The sequence below is a fragment of the Triticum aestivum genome, chromosome 2A (assembly GCF_018294505.1).
Source record: "Triticum aestivum cultivar Chinese Spring chromosome 2A, IWGSC CS RefSeq v2.1, whole genome shotgun sequence".
In the NCBI taxonomy this organism is placed as follows: domain Eukaryota; kingdom Viridiplantae; phylum Streptophyta; class Magnoliopsida; order Poales; family Poaceae; genus Triticum; species Triticum aestivum.
This window is the reverse complement of record NC_057797.1, coordinates 553,652,841-553,666,550: the sequence shown is the minus strand read 5'-3', so window position 1 is coordinate 553,666,550 and position 13,710 is coordinate 553,652,841. Positions and strand designations below refer to the sequence as shown.

Here is a 13,710-nt window from a genome sequence, read left to right as displayed (position 1 = left end):
CGTTCTCAGGAACAATGGAGCGAGCAACCAACTTATTGGAAATCATACATACTGATGTGTGCGGTCCAATGAGTGTTGAGGCTCGCGGTGGCTATCGTTATGTTCTCACCCTCACTGATGACTTGAGTAGATATGGGTATATCTACTTAATGAAACACAAGTCTGAAACCTTTGAAAAGTTCAAGGAATTTCAGAGTGAGGTTGAGAATCAACGTGACAGGAAAATCAAGTTTCTACGATCAGATCGTGGAGGAGAATACTTGAGTCACGAATTTGGCACACACTTAAGAAAATGTGGAATAGTTTCACAACTCACGCCGCCTGGAACACCTCAGCGTAATGGTGTGTCCGAACGTCGTAATCGCACTCTATTAGATATGGTGCGATCTATGATGTCTCTTACTGATTTACCGCTATCTTTTTGGGGCTATGCTTTAGAGACTGCCGCATTCACTTTAAATAGGGCTCCGTCGAAATCCGTTGAGACGACACCGTTTGAATTATGGTTTGGGAAGAAACCTAAGCTGTCGTTTCTAAAAGTTTGGGGATGCGATGCTTATGTCAAGAAACTTCAACCTGAAAAGCTCGAACCCAAGTCGGAAAAATGCGTCTTCATAGGATACCCTAAAGAAACTATTGGGTATACCTTCTACCTCAGATCCGAAGGCAAGATCTTTGTTGCCAAGAATGGATCCTTTCTAGAGAAGGAGTTTCTCTCGAAAGAAGTAAGTGGGAGGAAAGTAGAACTTGATGAAGTATTACCTCTTGAACCGGAAAAGGGCGCAACTCAAGAAAATGTTCCTGAGGTGCCTGCACCGACTAGAGAGGAAGTTAATGATGATGATCAAGATACTTCTGATCAAGCTCCTACTGAAATTCGAAGGTCCACAAGGACACGTTCCGCACCAGAGTGGTACGGCAACCCTGTCTTGGAAATCATGTTGTTAGACAACGGTGAACCTTCGAACTATGAAGAAGCGATGGCGGGCCCGGATTCCGACAAATGGCTAGAAGCCATGAAATCCGAGATAGGATCCATGTATGAAAACGAAGTATGGACTTTGACTGACTTGCCCGTTGAGCGGCGAGCCATAGAAAATAAATGGATCTTTAAGAAGAAGACAGACGCGGATGGTAATGTGACCATCTATAAAGCTCGGCTTGTCGCTAAGGGTTATCGACAAGTTCAAGGGGTTGACTACAATGAGACTTTCTCACCGGTAGCGAAGCTAAAGTCCGTCCGAATCATGTTAGCAATTGCCGCATTCTACGATTATGAGATATGGCAAATGGACGTCAAAACGGCATTCCTTAATGGTTTCCTTAAGGAAGAATTGTATATGATGCAGCCGGAAGGTTTTGCCGATCCTAAGAATGCTGACAAGGTGTGCAAGCTCCAACGCTCAATTTATGGGCTGGTGCAAGCATCTCGGAGTTGGAACATTCGCTTTGATGAGATGATCAAAGCGTTTGGGTTTACGCAGACTTATGGAGAAGCCTGCGTTTACAAGAAAGTGAGTGGGAGCTCTGTAGCATTTCTCATATTATATGTAGATGACATACTTTTGATGGGAAATGATATAGAACTCTTGGACAACATTAAGGCCTACTTGAATAAGAGTTTTTCAATGAAGGACCTTGGAGAAGTTGCTTATATATTAGGCATCAACATCCATAGAGATAGATCAAGACGCCTCATAGGTCTTTCACAAAGCACATACCTTGAGAAGATATTGAAGAAGTTCAATATGGATCAGGCTAAGAAGGGGTTCTTACCTGTGTTACAAGGTATGAAATTGAGCTCAGCTCAATGTCCGACCACGGCAGAAGAGATAGAAGAGATGAGTGTCATCCCCTATGCCTCAGCCATAGGTTCTATTATGTATGCCATGCTGTGTACCAGACCTGATGTAAACCTTGCCGTAAGTTTGGTAGGAAGGTACCAAAGTAATCCCGGCAAGGAACACTGGACAGCGGTCAAGAATATCCTGAAGTACCTGAAAAGGACTAAGCAAATGTTTCTCGTTTATGGAGGTGACGAAGAGCTCGTCGTAAAGGGTTACGTCGACGCTAGCTTTGACACAGATCTGGATGACTCAAAGTCACAGACCGGATACGTGTATATTTTGAATGGTGGGGCAGTAAGCTGGTGCAGTTGCAAGCAGAGCGTCGTGGCGGGATCTACATTTGAAGCGGAGAAATGGCAGCCTCGGAGGCAGCACATGAAGCAATATGGGTGAAGGAGTTCATCACCGACCTAGGAGTCATACCCAATGCGTCGGGGCCAATCAAACTCTTCTGTGACAACACTGGAGCTATTGCACTTGCCAAGGAGCCCAGGTTTCACAAGAAGACAAGGCACATCAAGCGTCGCTTCAACTCCATTCGTGAAAATGTTCAAGATGGAGACATAGATATTTGTAAAGTACATACGGACCTGAATGTAGCAGATCCGTTGACTAAACCTCTCCCTAGAGAAAAACATGATCAACACCAGAATTCCATGGATGTTTGATTCATCACAATGTAACTAGATTATTGACTCTAGTGCAAGTGGGAGATTGTTGGAAATATGCCCTAGAGGCAATAATAAAAGCATTATTATTATATTTCCTTGTTCATGACAATTGTCTTTATTCATGCTATAATTGTGTTATCCGGAAATCGTAATACATGTGTGAATAACAGACACCAACATGTCCCTAGTAAGCCTCTAGTTGACTAGCTCGTTGATCAACAGATAGTCATGGTTTCCTGACTATGGACATTGGATGTCATTGATAACGAGATCACATCATTAGGAGAATGATGTGATGGACAAGACCCAATCCTAAACATAGCATAAAGAACGTATAGTTCGTTTGCTAGAGTTTTTCCAATGTCAACTGTCTTTTCCTTAGACCATGAGATCGTGTAACTCCCGGATACCGTAGGAGTGCTTTGGGTATACCAAACGTCACAACGTAACTGGGTGACTATAAAGGTATACTACGGGTATCTCCGAAAGTGTCTGTTGGGTTGACACGGATCAAGACTGGGATTTGTCACTCCGTATGGCGGAGAGGTATCACTGGGCCCACTTGGTAATGCATCATCATAATGAGCTCAAAGTGACCAAGTGTCTGGTCACGGGATCATGCATTACGGTACAAGTAAAGTGACTTGCCAGTAACGAGATTGAACAAGGTATTGGGATACCGACGATCGAATCTCGGGCAAGTAACATACCGATTGACAAAGGGAATTGTATACAGGGTTGCTTGAATCCTCGACATCGTGGTTCATCTGATGAGATCATCGTGGAGTATGTGGGAGCCAACATGGGTATCCAGATCCAGCTGTTGGTTATTGACCGGAGAGTCGTCTCGGTCATGTCTACATGTCTCCCGAACCCGTAGGGTCTACACACTTAAGGTTCGGTAACGCTAGGGTTGTAGGGATATGTATATGCAGTAACCCGAATGTTGTTCGGAGTCCCGGATGAGATCCCGGACGTCACGAGGAGTTCCGGAATGGTCCGTAGGTAAAGAATTATATATAGGAAGTGCTGTTTCGGCCACCGGGACAAGTTTCGGGGTCACCGGTATTGTACCAGGACCACCGGAAGGGTCCCGGGGGTCCACCGGGTGGGGCCACCTGCCCCGGGGGGCCACATGGGCTGTAGGGGGTGCGCCTTGGCCTACATGGGCCAAGGGCACCAGCCCCAAGAGGCCCATGCGCCTAGGGTTTCAAAGGGGAAGAGTCCCACAAGGGGAAGGCACCCCCTAGGTGCCTTGGGGGGGAGGGAATCCTCCCTTGGCCGCCGCCCCCTAGGAGATTGGATCTCCTAGGGCCGGCGCCCCCCCTAGGCCCCCTATATATAGTGAGGGAAGGAGGGCCTCTTGATCCACGCCTTTGGTGCCTCCCTCTCCCTCTCCAACACCTCCTCCTCCTCCTTCATAGAGCTTAGCGAAGCCCTGCCGGAGTACTGCAGCTCCATCACCACCATGCCGTCGTGCTGCTGCTGGAGCCAGCTTCCGCAACCTCTCCTTCCCCCTTGCTGGATCAAGAAGAAGGAGACGTTACGCTGACCGTACGTGTGTTGAACGCGGAGGTGCCGTCCGTTCGGCGCTAGGATCTCCGGTGATTTGGATCACGTCGTGTACGACTACCTCATCCCCGTTCTTTGAATGCTTCCGCTCACGATCTACAAAGGTATGTAGATGCATCTGATCACTCGTTGCTAGATGAACTCATAGATGGATCTTGGTGAAACCGTAGGAAATTTTTTGTTTTCTGCAACGTTCCCCAACATTTTTGAGGGCTGAAATTGGGATTTCAGGCTCGTGCCCACGTCAAGAGGTATAAGGCCTCCGACGATTTTCTTAGCCTGCAAACTAAGGGAGAAAAGCTCAATTGTTGAGCTTGTGCTCAGATTGTCTGAGTACAACAATCATTTGAATCGAGTGGGAGTTGATCTTCCAGATGAGATAGTGATGTTTCTCCGAAGTCATTACCACCAAGCTGCCAGAGCTTCGTGATGAACTATGATATATCAGGGACATATATGATGATCCTTGAGATATTCGCGATGTTTGACTCCGCGAAAGTAGAAATCAAAAGGGAGCATCAATCGTTGATGGTTAGTAAAACCACTAGTTTCAAGAAGGGAAAGGGCAAGAAGGGATACTTCATGAAACGGCAAATCAGTTGCTGCTCTAGTGAAGAAACCCAAGGTTGAACCCAAACCCGAGACTAAGTGCTTCTGTAATAAGAGAAACAGCCACTGGAGCAGAATTACCCTAGATACTTGGTAGATGAGAAGGCTGGCAAGTCAATAGAAGTATATTGGATATACATTGTGTTAATGTGTACTTTACTAGTACTCCTAGTAGCACCATGGTATTAGATACCGGTTCGGTTGCTAAATGTTAGTAAACTCGAAATAAAAGGCTGCGGAGTAAACGGAGACTAGCTAAAGGTGAGCTGGCGATATGTGTTGGAAGTTTTTCCCGAGCTTGATGTGATCAAGCATCGCACGCTCCCTCTACCATCGAGACTGGTGTTTGTGTTGAGCATAGACATGATTGGATTATGTCTATCACAATACGGTTATTCATTTAAGGAGAATAATGGTTACTCTGTTTATTTGAATAATACCTTCAATGGTCTTGCACCTAAAATGAATGGTTTATTCAATCTCGATCGTAGTGATACACATGTTCATGCCAAAAGATATAAGATAGTAATGGTAGTACCACCTACTTGTGGCGCTGCCACTTAAGTCATATCGGTATAAAACGCATGAAGAAGCTCCATGTTGATGGATCTTTGGGCTCACTCGTTTTTGAAAAGTTTGAGACATGCGAACCATGTCTATTGGTGTATATGCATGAAGAAACTCCATGCAAATGGACCATTTGGACTCACTTGATTTTGAATCACTTGAGACATGCAAATCATACCACAAGGGCAAGATGACTAAAAGCCCCGTTTTCAGTAAAATGGAACTAGAAAGCAACTTGTTGGAAGTAATACATTTTGATGTGTGCAGTCCAATGAGCGCTGAGGCGTATAGTGGATATCGTTATGTTCTTACTTCACAGATGATTTGAGTAGATGTTGAGTATATTTACTTGATGAATCACGAGTCTGAATTATTGAAAGGTTCAAGTAATTTCAGGGTGAAGTTGAAAGATCGTCGTGACAAGAGGATAAAATATCTATGATATGATCATAGAGATGAATATCTGAATTACGAGTTTGGCACAGAATTAAGACATTGTGGAAATTGTTTCACAACTAATACGGCCTAGAACACCATAGTGTGATGGTGTGTCCGAACATCATAACTGCACCCTATTGGATATGATGCATATCATGATGTCTCTTATCGAATTACCACGATAGTTTATGGGTTAGGCATTAGAGACAAACACATTCACTTTAAATAGGGCACCACGTAATTCCGATGATATGACACCGTATAACTATGGTTTAGAGAAACATAAGCTGTCATTTCTTAAAAGTTTGGGGCTGCGACGCTTATGTGAAAAAGTTTCAGGCTGATAAGCTCGAACCCAAAGCGGATAAATGCATCTTCATAGGACACCCAAAACAGTTGGGTATACCTCCTGTCTCAGATTCGAAAGCAATAAGGGATTGTTTCTAGAATCGGGTCCTTTCTCGAGGAAAAGTTTCTCTCGAAAGAATTGAGTGGGAGGATGGTGGAGACTTGATAAGGTTATTGAACCGTCACTTCAACTAGTGTATAGCAGGGCACAGGAAGTTGTTCCTGTGGCACCTATACTAACTGAAGTGGAAGCTTATGATAGTGATCATGAAACTTCGGATCAAGTCACTACCAAACCTCGTAGGTCGACAAGGATGCGTACTACTTCAAAGTGGTACGTAATCCTGTCTTGGAAGTCATGTTGCTAGACAACAATGCTACGAGCTATGGAGAAGCGGTGGTGGGCCTGGATTCCAAAATGGCTCGAGGCCATATAATCCGAGACAGGATCCATATTTGAAAAACAAAGTGTAGACTTTGGAAGTACTACTTGATGGTCGTAAGGCTGTTAGGCACATATGGATTTTAAAAGGAAGACGAACAATGATGGTAAGTATCACCATTAAGAAAGCTCGATTTGTCGTTAAGATGTTTTCCGACAAGTTCAAGGAGTTGACTACGATGAGACTTTCTCACTCGTAGCGATGCTAAGAGTCTATTGGAATTATATTAGCGATTACTGCATCATTTATGAAATCTTGCAGATAGGATGTCAAAACATTGTTTCCTCGACGATTTTTTTGAGGAAAGGTTGTATGTGATACAACCGGAAGGTTTTGTCAATCCTGCAAGATGCTAATAAGTATGCAAAGCTCTAGCAATCCCTCTAGGGACTGGAGTAAGCATCTTGGAGTTGGAATGTATGCTTTGATGATGATCAAAGATTTTGGGTTTATACAAAGGTTATGAGAAACTTGTATTTCCAAAGAAGTGAGTGGGAACACTATAGAATTTCTGATGAGTATATGTTGTTGACATATTGTTGATCAGAAATGACGTAGAATTTTTGGAAAGCATATAGGGTTATTTGGAAAGTGTTTTTCAATGGAAAGCCTGGATTAAGCTACTTGAACATTGAGCATCAAGATCTATAAGGATAGATCAAAACGCTTAATGGTACTTTCAAATGAGCACATACATTGACATGATCTTGAAGGTGTTCAAGATGGATCAGTCAAAGAAGGAGTTCTTGCCTGAGTTGTAAGGTATGAAGTTAAGACTTAAAGCTCGACCACGGCAGAATAGAGAGAAAGGACGAAGGTCGTTCCCTATGCTTAAGACATAGGCCCTACAGTATGCTATGCTATGTACCGCACCTGAAATGTGCCTTGCCATGAGTCAGTCAAGGGGTACAAGAGTGATCCAAGAATGGATCACAAGACAACGGTCAAAGTTATCCTTAGTAACTAGTGGACTAAGAAATTTTCTCGATTATGGAGGTGGCAAAAGAGTTCATCGTAAAGGGTTACGCCAATGCAAACTTTGACACTAATCCAGATTATTCTGAGTAGTAAACTGGATTCGTATAGTAGAACAGTTATTTGGAATAGCTCCAAATAGAACGTGGTAGCTGCATCTAGGAGATGACATAGAGATTTGTAAAGCACACACGGATCTGAAAGATTCAGACCCGTTGACTATAACATCTCTCACAAGCATAACATGATCAAACCCAGAACTCATCGAGTGTTAATCACATGGTAATGTGAACTATATTATTGACTCTAGTAAACTCTTTGGGTGTTAGTCACATGGGGATGTGACCTTGAGTGTTAATCACATATCGATGTGAACTGGATTATTGACTCTAGTGCAAGTGGGAGACTGTTGGAAATATGCCCTAGAGGCAATAATAAATTGGTTATTATTATATTTCCTTGTTCATGATAATCGTTTATTATCCATGCTAGAATTGTATTGATAGGAAACTCAAATACATGTGTGGATAAATAGACAACACCATGTCCCTAGTAAGCCTCTAGTTGACTAGCTCGTTGATCAATAGATGGTTATGGTTTCCTGACCATGGACATTGGATGTCATTGATAACGGGATCACATCATTAGGAGAATGATGTGATGGACAAGACCCAATCCTAAGCCTAGCACAAGATCATGTAGTTCGTATGCTAAAGCTTTTCTAATGTCAAGTATCATTTCCTTAGACCATGAGATTGTGCAACTCCCGGATACCGTAGGAATACTTTGGGTGTGCCAAACGTCACAACGTAACTGGGTGGCTATAAAGGTACACTACAGGTATCTCCGAAAGTGTCTGTTGGGTTGGCACGAATCGAGACTGGGATTTGTCACTCCGTGTAAACAGAGAGGTATCTCTGGGCCCACTCGGTAGGACATCATCATAATGTGCACAATGTGACCAAGGAGTTGATCACGGGATGATGTGTTACGGAACGAGTAAAGAGACTTGCCGGTAACGAGATTGAACAAGGTATCGGGATACCGACGATCGAATCTCGGGAAAGTATCGTACCGATAGACAAAGGGAATTGTATACGGGATTGATCGAATCCTCGACATCGTGGTTCATCCGATGAGATCATCGTGGAACATGTGGGAACCAACATGGGTATCCAGATCCCGTTGTTGGTTATTGACCGAAGAACATCTCGGTCATGTCTGCATGGTTCCCGAACCCGTAGGGTCTACACACTTAAGGTTCGGTGACGCTAGGGTTATAGAGATATTAGTATGCGGTAACCCGAATGTTGTTCGGAGTCCCGGATGAGATCCCGGACGTCACGAGGAGTTCCGGAATGGTCCGGAGGTAAAGAATTATATATAGGAAGTGCTATTTCGGCCATCGGGACAAGTTTCGGGGTCACCGGTATTGTACCGGGACCACCGGAAGGGTCCCGGGGGTCCACTGGGTGGGGCCACCTGCCCCGGGGGGAACATGGGCTGTAGGGGTGTGCGCCTTGGCCTATATGGGCCAAGGGCACCAGCCCCAAGAGGCCCATGCGCCAAGAGATAAGGAAAGGAAGAGTCCTAAAGGGGGAAGGCACCTCCTAGGTGCCTTGGGGAGGAGGGACTCCTCCCTAGCCGCACCCTTCCTTGGAGGAAGGGCCAAGGCTGCGCCCCCCTCTCCCTTGGCCCTATATATAGTGGGGGGAAGGGAGGGCAGCCGCACCTAAGCCCTGGCGCCTCCCTCTCCCTCCCGTGACACATCTTCCTCCTCCCGCAGCGCTTGGCGAAGCCCTGTTGGAATCTCTCTACTTCCACCACCACGCCGTCGTGCTGCTGGATCTCCATCAACCTCTCCTTCCCCCTTGTTGGATCAAGAAGGAGGAGACGTCGCTGCTCCGTACGTGTGTTGAACGCGGAGGTGCCGTCTGTTCGGCGCTAGGATCATCGGTGATTTGGATCACGACGAGTACGACTCCATCAACCCCATTCCCTTGAACGCTTCCGCGCGCGATCTACAAGGGTATGTAGATCCACTCCTCCCTCGTTGCTAGATGACACCATAGATTGATCTTGGTGACACGTAGGAAAATTTTGAATTATTGCTACGTTCCCCAACATATACTCTTATTCCTCACCCCAGTCCATCTGTGCGCTCCGCCAGAAGCGTCGTAAGAAGCCATGCATGCCTGTAAAAAAAGTATGCATGCAACGTAAGATTACCAGTCACTCTGCGTGTCCCAGCCCACTGCCGACGATTGTTTTTTTCCTGTAAAAAAAGTTTGCATGCAACGTAAGATTACCAGGCCCTCTGCGTCTCCAAGGCCACTGTCCACGATGCTTTTTTGGGAACCACCGGTGTAAGGAAAGTACATGCAAACGTAACAAGGTTGCCCCTAAAAAAGCGTAAACAGATTATGTTCCACTAAATGAGCTACGATAATCAAGTTTACATTCCACTAATTCAGCTCCAAATAGTCACTCACGCAGAAACTGGCTACCGATGAAAGAAAAATTTAAGTCAAGAAAGTTTTAATACATTTGACTTGTTAACCCTTTTGTATACCACTGGCTTAAGAAATTTGGAAGTTGACTTGTTAACCCTTTTGTATCTCACGCAGAAACTGGCTACCGATGAAAGAAATTTTTAAGCCGAGATGAAGTAGAAACACATTTGACTTAATCACCCTTTTGTATACCACCATTGGATTAAGAAATTTGGTTCTGACATGAAATAGGAATGCCAATGTGAAACAAGAATATCTTACTTCAGCGCTGCTGCTTGCCATTGACTTGAACAAAACTAGAACATGATGTTTAGTCAAAATGCTGATGTATACAATAATAATATCAACACACGGTCTAACAATTTGAATGTAAAATAATCCAACTCAAAAAAATGAACTGAATGTGAAATACATTATGCCAGATAAGAATTCTAGGTGCCAAATACATTATGTCACAGAAGAATTCTAGGCGCCATCATAAAATAGGAATCCTGACATAAAAGGCACGTCCCGGTGATTCCAAAGCTAGGGACTCGAGGGCATCTAAAATAGATGCTGCCATGCACACTTCTCATAAGATGGAGTCGATCTGTAGTACCAGCGTGTCCTCATTTGCCAAAAAGCTGGAGTCAATCTGTGCAAGAAACTACACAAGGCAGACTGAACTATTTCAGTTGCACAATGCTTCGGTGATAGACATGTTGATTCCTTTCAAAATGCCATAATCTAGGCTTAATTACTTGAGATAAAACTTCAGAAGTTATGCATTTCTTGTCCCAATGGTGAATAGTTGATATCTGAAACGGTAGCAATATTCTGTAAGAAGCATCCAAATAGGATATGCAAAAATATGGATAAGGAGAAAAGCAAAGCTTTAGTTAGAAGTTCTTATGTGGCATCACTTTGTTCTGCATCTGCCCATGGAAACTTCTTCGGTTTCCTTGTCACTTGCACATCAACAAGTCATTGATGATGATTGTCTGCAGAATAATTCGTTAGGATAGACCCACTCACCACATCTCATAAAACAATACCAGAAAATTAGGAACACATTATCCATGTACTGTAGAGAGAGGAAGAATTATTACAGCTTCCGCAACGGCAAGACTACAAAAAACCACAGTATGAAGAAATATTCGTCCTTTTTTTATTCCAACCAAAATGATCTAGTCAATTCTTTTGATAATAATTTCAATTCAGAAAAGAATGACCATGCCGCCCACTGAATCAGGCCATGTTCTGCCCAAATAGACACATAATTGTCTATTTTGGAACTATTGAGTCACTTGTAGCTTCTGGCCTAGTGTCGAGATGACAAAATGAAAATGATCAATGGCATACTGGATACGCAATTTATGAACAAGCATGAATAAAATCATGCAGACGAATCAATTTTAAGCAGAACCAAGTAAATGCATGTCTATGGCAGTCGTAAAAAGTCGGGCACTAAAATAATTATACTTAAATGGACAACACTGCAAGATAGGAAAATCAGTTGAAGATGAATAAAATCAATGCCTTACTGCCGAAAGAGCATGTAGATTGGTTTTTAGAGACGCCGCCACCTGTTCCCAAATCAACTGTCAGCTCTATATTCCTCTCCTTGCGTCATCCATATCGTTCCGCTCAACTCAATAGTGTCGGAACTCGTGGTGGCAGAAGGTGCACGGTGCACGGGCAGGCGCGTGGCCGCAACGCACGCGATCGCCTACTCCTCCCACAATGTCTCACTATTCTATGCTGCTTCTGTTGCTGATGCCCATGGGATGTTGCAATCCTCTAATATAACATGTATCTGCCTTGGGAAGTTGTGATTGACATTGCAAAGCAGCAAGTTTCAGAAGAAAACGAGAAGGAAAGGTTCATGTAGCCACGAGGCCTTCTAGTGTCAATGAGATTGAATTGTTAGTCATTTAGCCATGTATACTACACAAAACTCTTAGCTTTAGAATATGATAAAGGAGTAACTGAGTGCAACTGATCATCACAACAGGAACCTAAAATTACATTTGGCAAAATAAAAGGCATCATGGCTCAATAAAAAGTTGACTGGTGTCAAACATACATAAAGAGAGATTCTAAAACACCAAGACTTACATCAGTTATATTTGGAAAAAAATGACTTACATCAGTTATGACAGAGTTAATATGAGCACCAGGAAAAACATCACAGGATCAGAATTTAAATCCACAGAGAAACCGAAAGTGAGAGCTATCTATGTAACGGCATTGCAGTCAAATAAAAAAATTAGGAGCAAAAACCTCACGTATTCCCATGATGTTCTTGGTGTTTTTCAATGAGAACTGGGCCTGGAAAAACATTTGAAATTATAAATTAGTTAAGAAAAAATTATGTTGTGGCTAAGCATGTAAAAGGGTGAATTATGTTGTGCAAAGTTCAGTACTTTGAGAACTCCCCTCCTTTCCTACGTTGTGAATCTCCGAACTCTGTTACATGAAAGAAGACAAACGTACATAAACAGGTGGAGTATTTGCTCATTCTTTGCCCTGGTTCTAATTTCCAAATAGGCGTACATTAGTGGAAGCATACATCCATGTGCTAGCCATACTAAATTCTCACGGAATTAACAAGTTCCACAAATTAATGTCAAGATATGTTCCCTGAAAAAGTTGATACGCTCACACGTAGCTAAATCACCCCTTTCTAATCGCTCGCAGCTCCAGATCCGGAGGAAAAAAAAATGAAGGCGGGAGAAGAGGCTAAAGACTAGAGCATTAACCTTGTTCGGGGAGGAGTTGGAGGTTGGGCCGCCAGCGAGTGGTCCTTGAGGACAACGGCGCCGTGCGGGTGGTCAGGCAGGACGGATACAGACACGTAGTAGTATAGGCCAGAGGCACTAACGCTGAGGAGTCGGAAGCGACTCTGTTCGCATCCATGTCGCCGTCGTCGGAAGCCAAGTCGCCGCTAAAGAAGGGGCCATGGCTGAGCTTGCCTCACAGATCTGAGCGGTGGTGGGGCTCCAAGCACAAAACAAAGGCTACCTGGAGCGTCGCACGCCGCCGAGGCCACCCGCGGTGGTTCCCTACACCGAGGCCACAGCGTAGGCCGTCGAAACCCATGGCTGCTGGCCTGCTGCCCGCTCGCCGCCGGAAACTCCAGTCGTTCGCCTCCGAAAGTCCGAAACCGCTTGCCCCACGACCTAGCCGAAGGAGGTGCGCAATGGATAGAGCTCTTTTTTTTTCTTCGACGGAAGTGGATAGAGTAAATGCCAAAACGAGAACAAAAAGAACCGTCACGAGTAACACCGTAAGAAAAACAAATAAAAATACAGTACAACGGCTGAATGAAGCAGCCGTGGTGAGGTTTGTGCGCTGAGCCGCACCGAGCTCTGGTTCGGTCGTTTGACTAGGGTGAAGAATAATAATTCTTCACCCTGGGTTGTTAATAGACTTTCTCTCTCTCTATATATATATTATGATATATAGCATATACTTTCTTCATTTCGAATTACTTGTCGCATGTATGGATGTATCCAGATGTATTTTAGTTTTAGATACATCCATTTCTGCGACGAGTAATTTGAAACGAAGGAAATATTTATTTTTTTAAATCGATGACCTAAAACTACACGAATGACTTATTCACGTAGATGGAGATATCAGGAAGAGAGGCTAGGGAAGCGGGCGGGGCGGGGGGGGGGGGGGGGGGACAGTGGATTTTTGCACTTCTGTTTGTCGTGTGTTTTGGGGGCTAACGGGTTTGCTA

General features: G+C 44.1%; 1 long non-coding RNA gene across 3 annotated transcripts; it reads right to left on the bottom strand.

Moving 5' to 3' along the window:
- Nucleotides 1-10,292: 10,292 nt before the first annotated feature.
- LOC123189387 (uncharacterized) lies at nucleotides 10,293-13,217 on the bottom strand. Of its 3 annotated transcripts, XR_006495736.1 has the most exons (3): nucleotides 12,725-13,209; nucleotides 12,389-12,431; nucleotides 10,293-12,293 (listed from the first exon to the last, which is right to left on the bottom strand). It is a non-coding gene; the product is annotated as an uncharacterized lncRNA (long non-coding RNA). The 3 variants fall into 3 exon arrangements; XR_006495735.1 differs by having other exon boundaries at nucleotides 12,389-13,217; XR_006495737.1 differs by lacking the exon at nucleotides 12,389-12,431 and having other exon boundaries at nucleotides 12,725-13,217.
- Nucleotides 13,218-13,710: the final 493 nt, after the last annotated feature.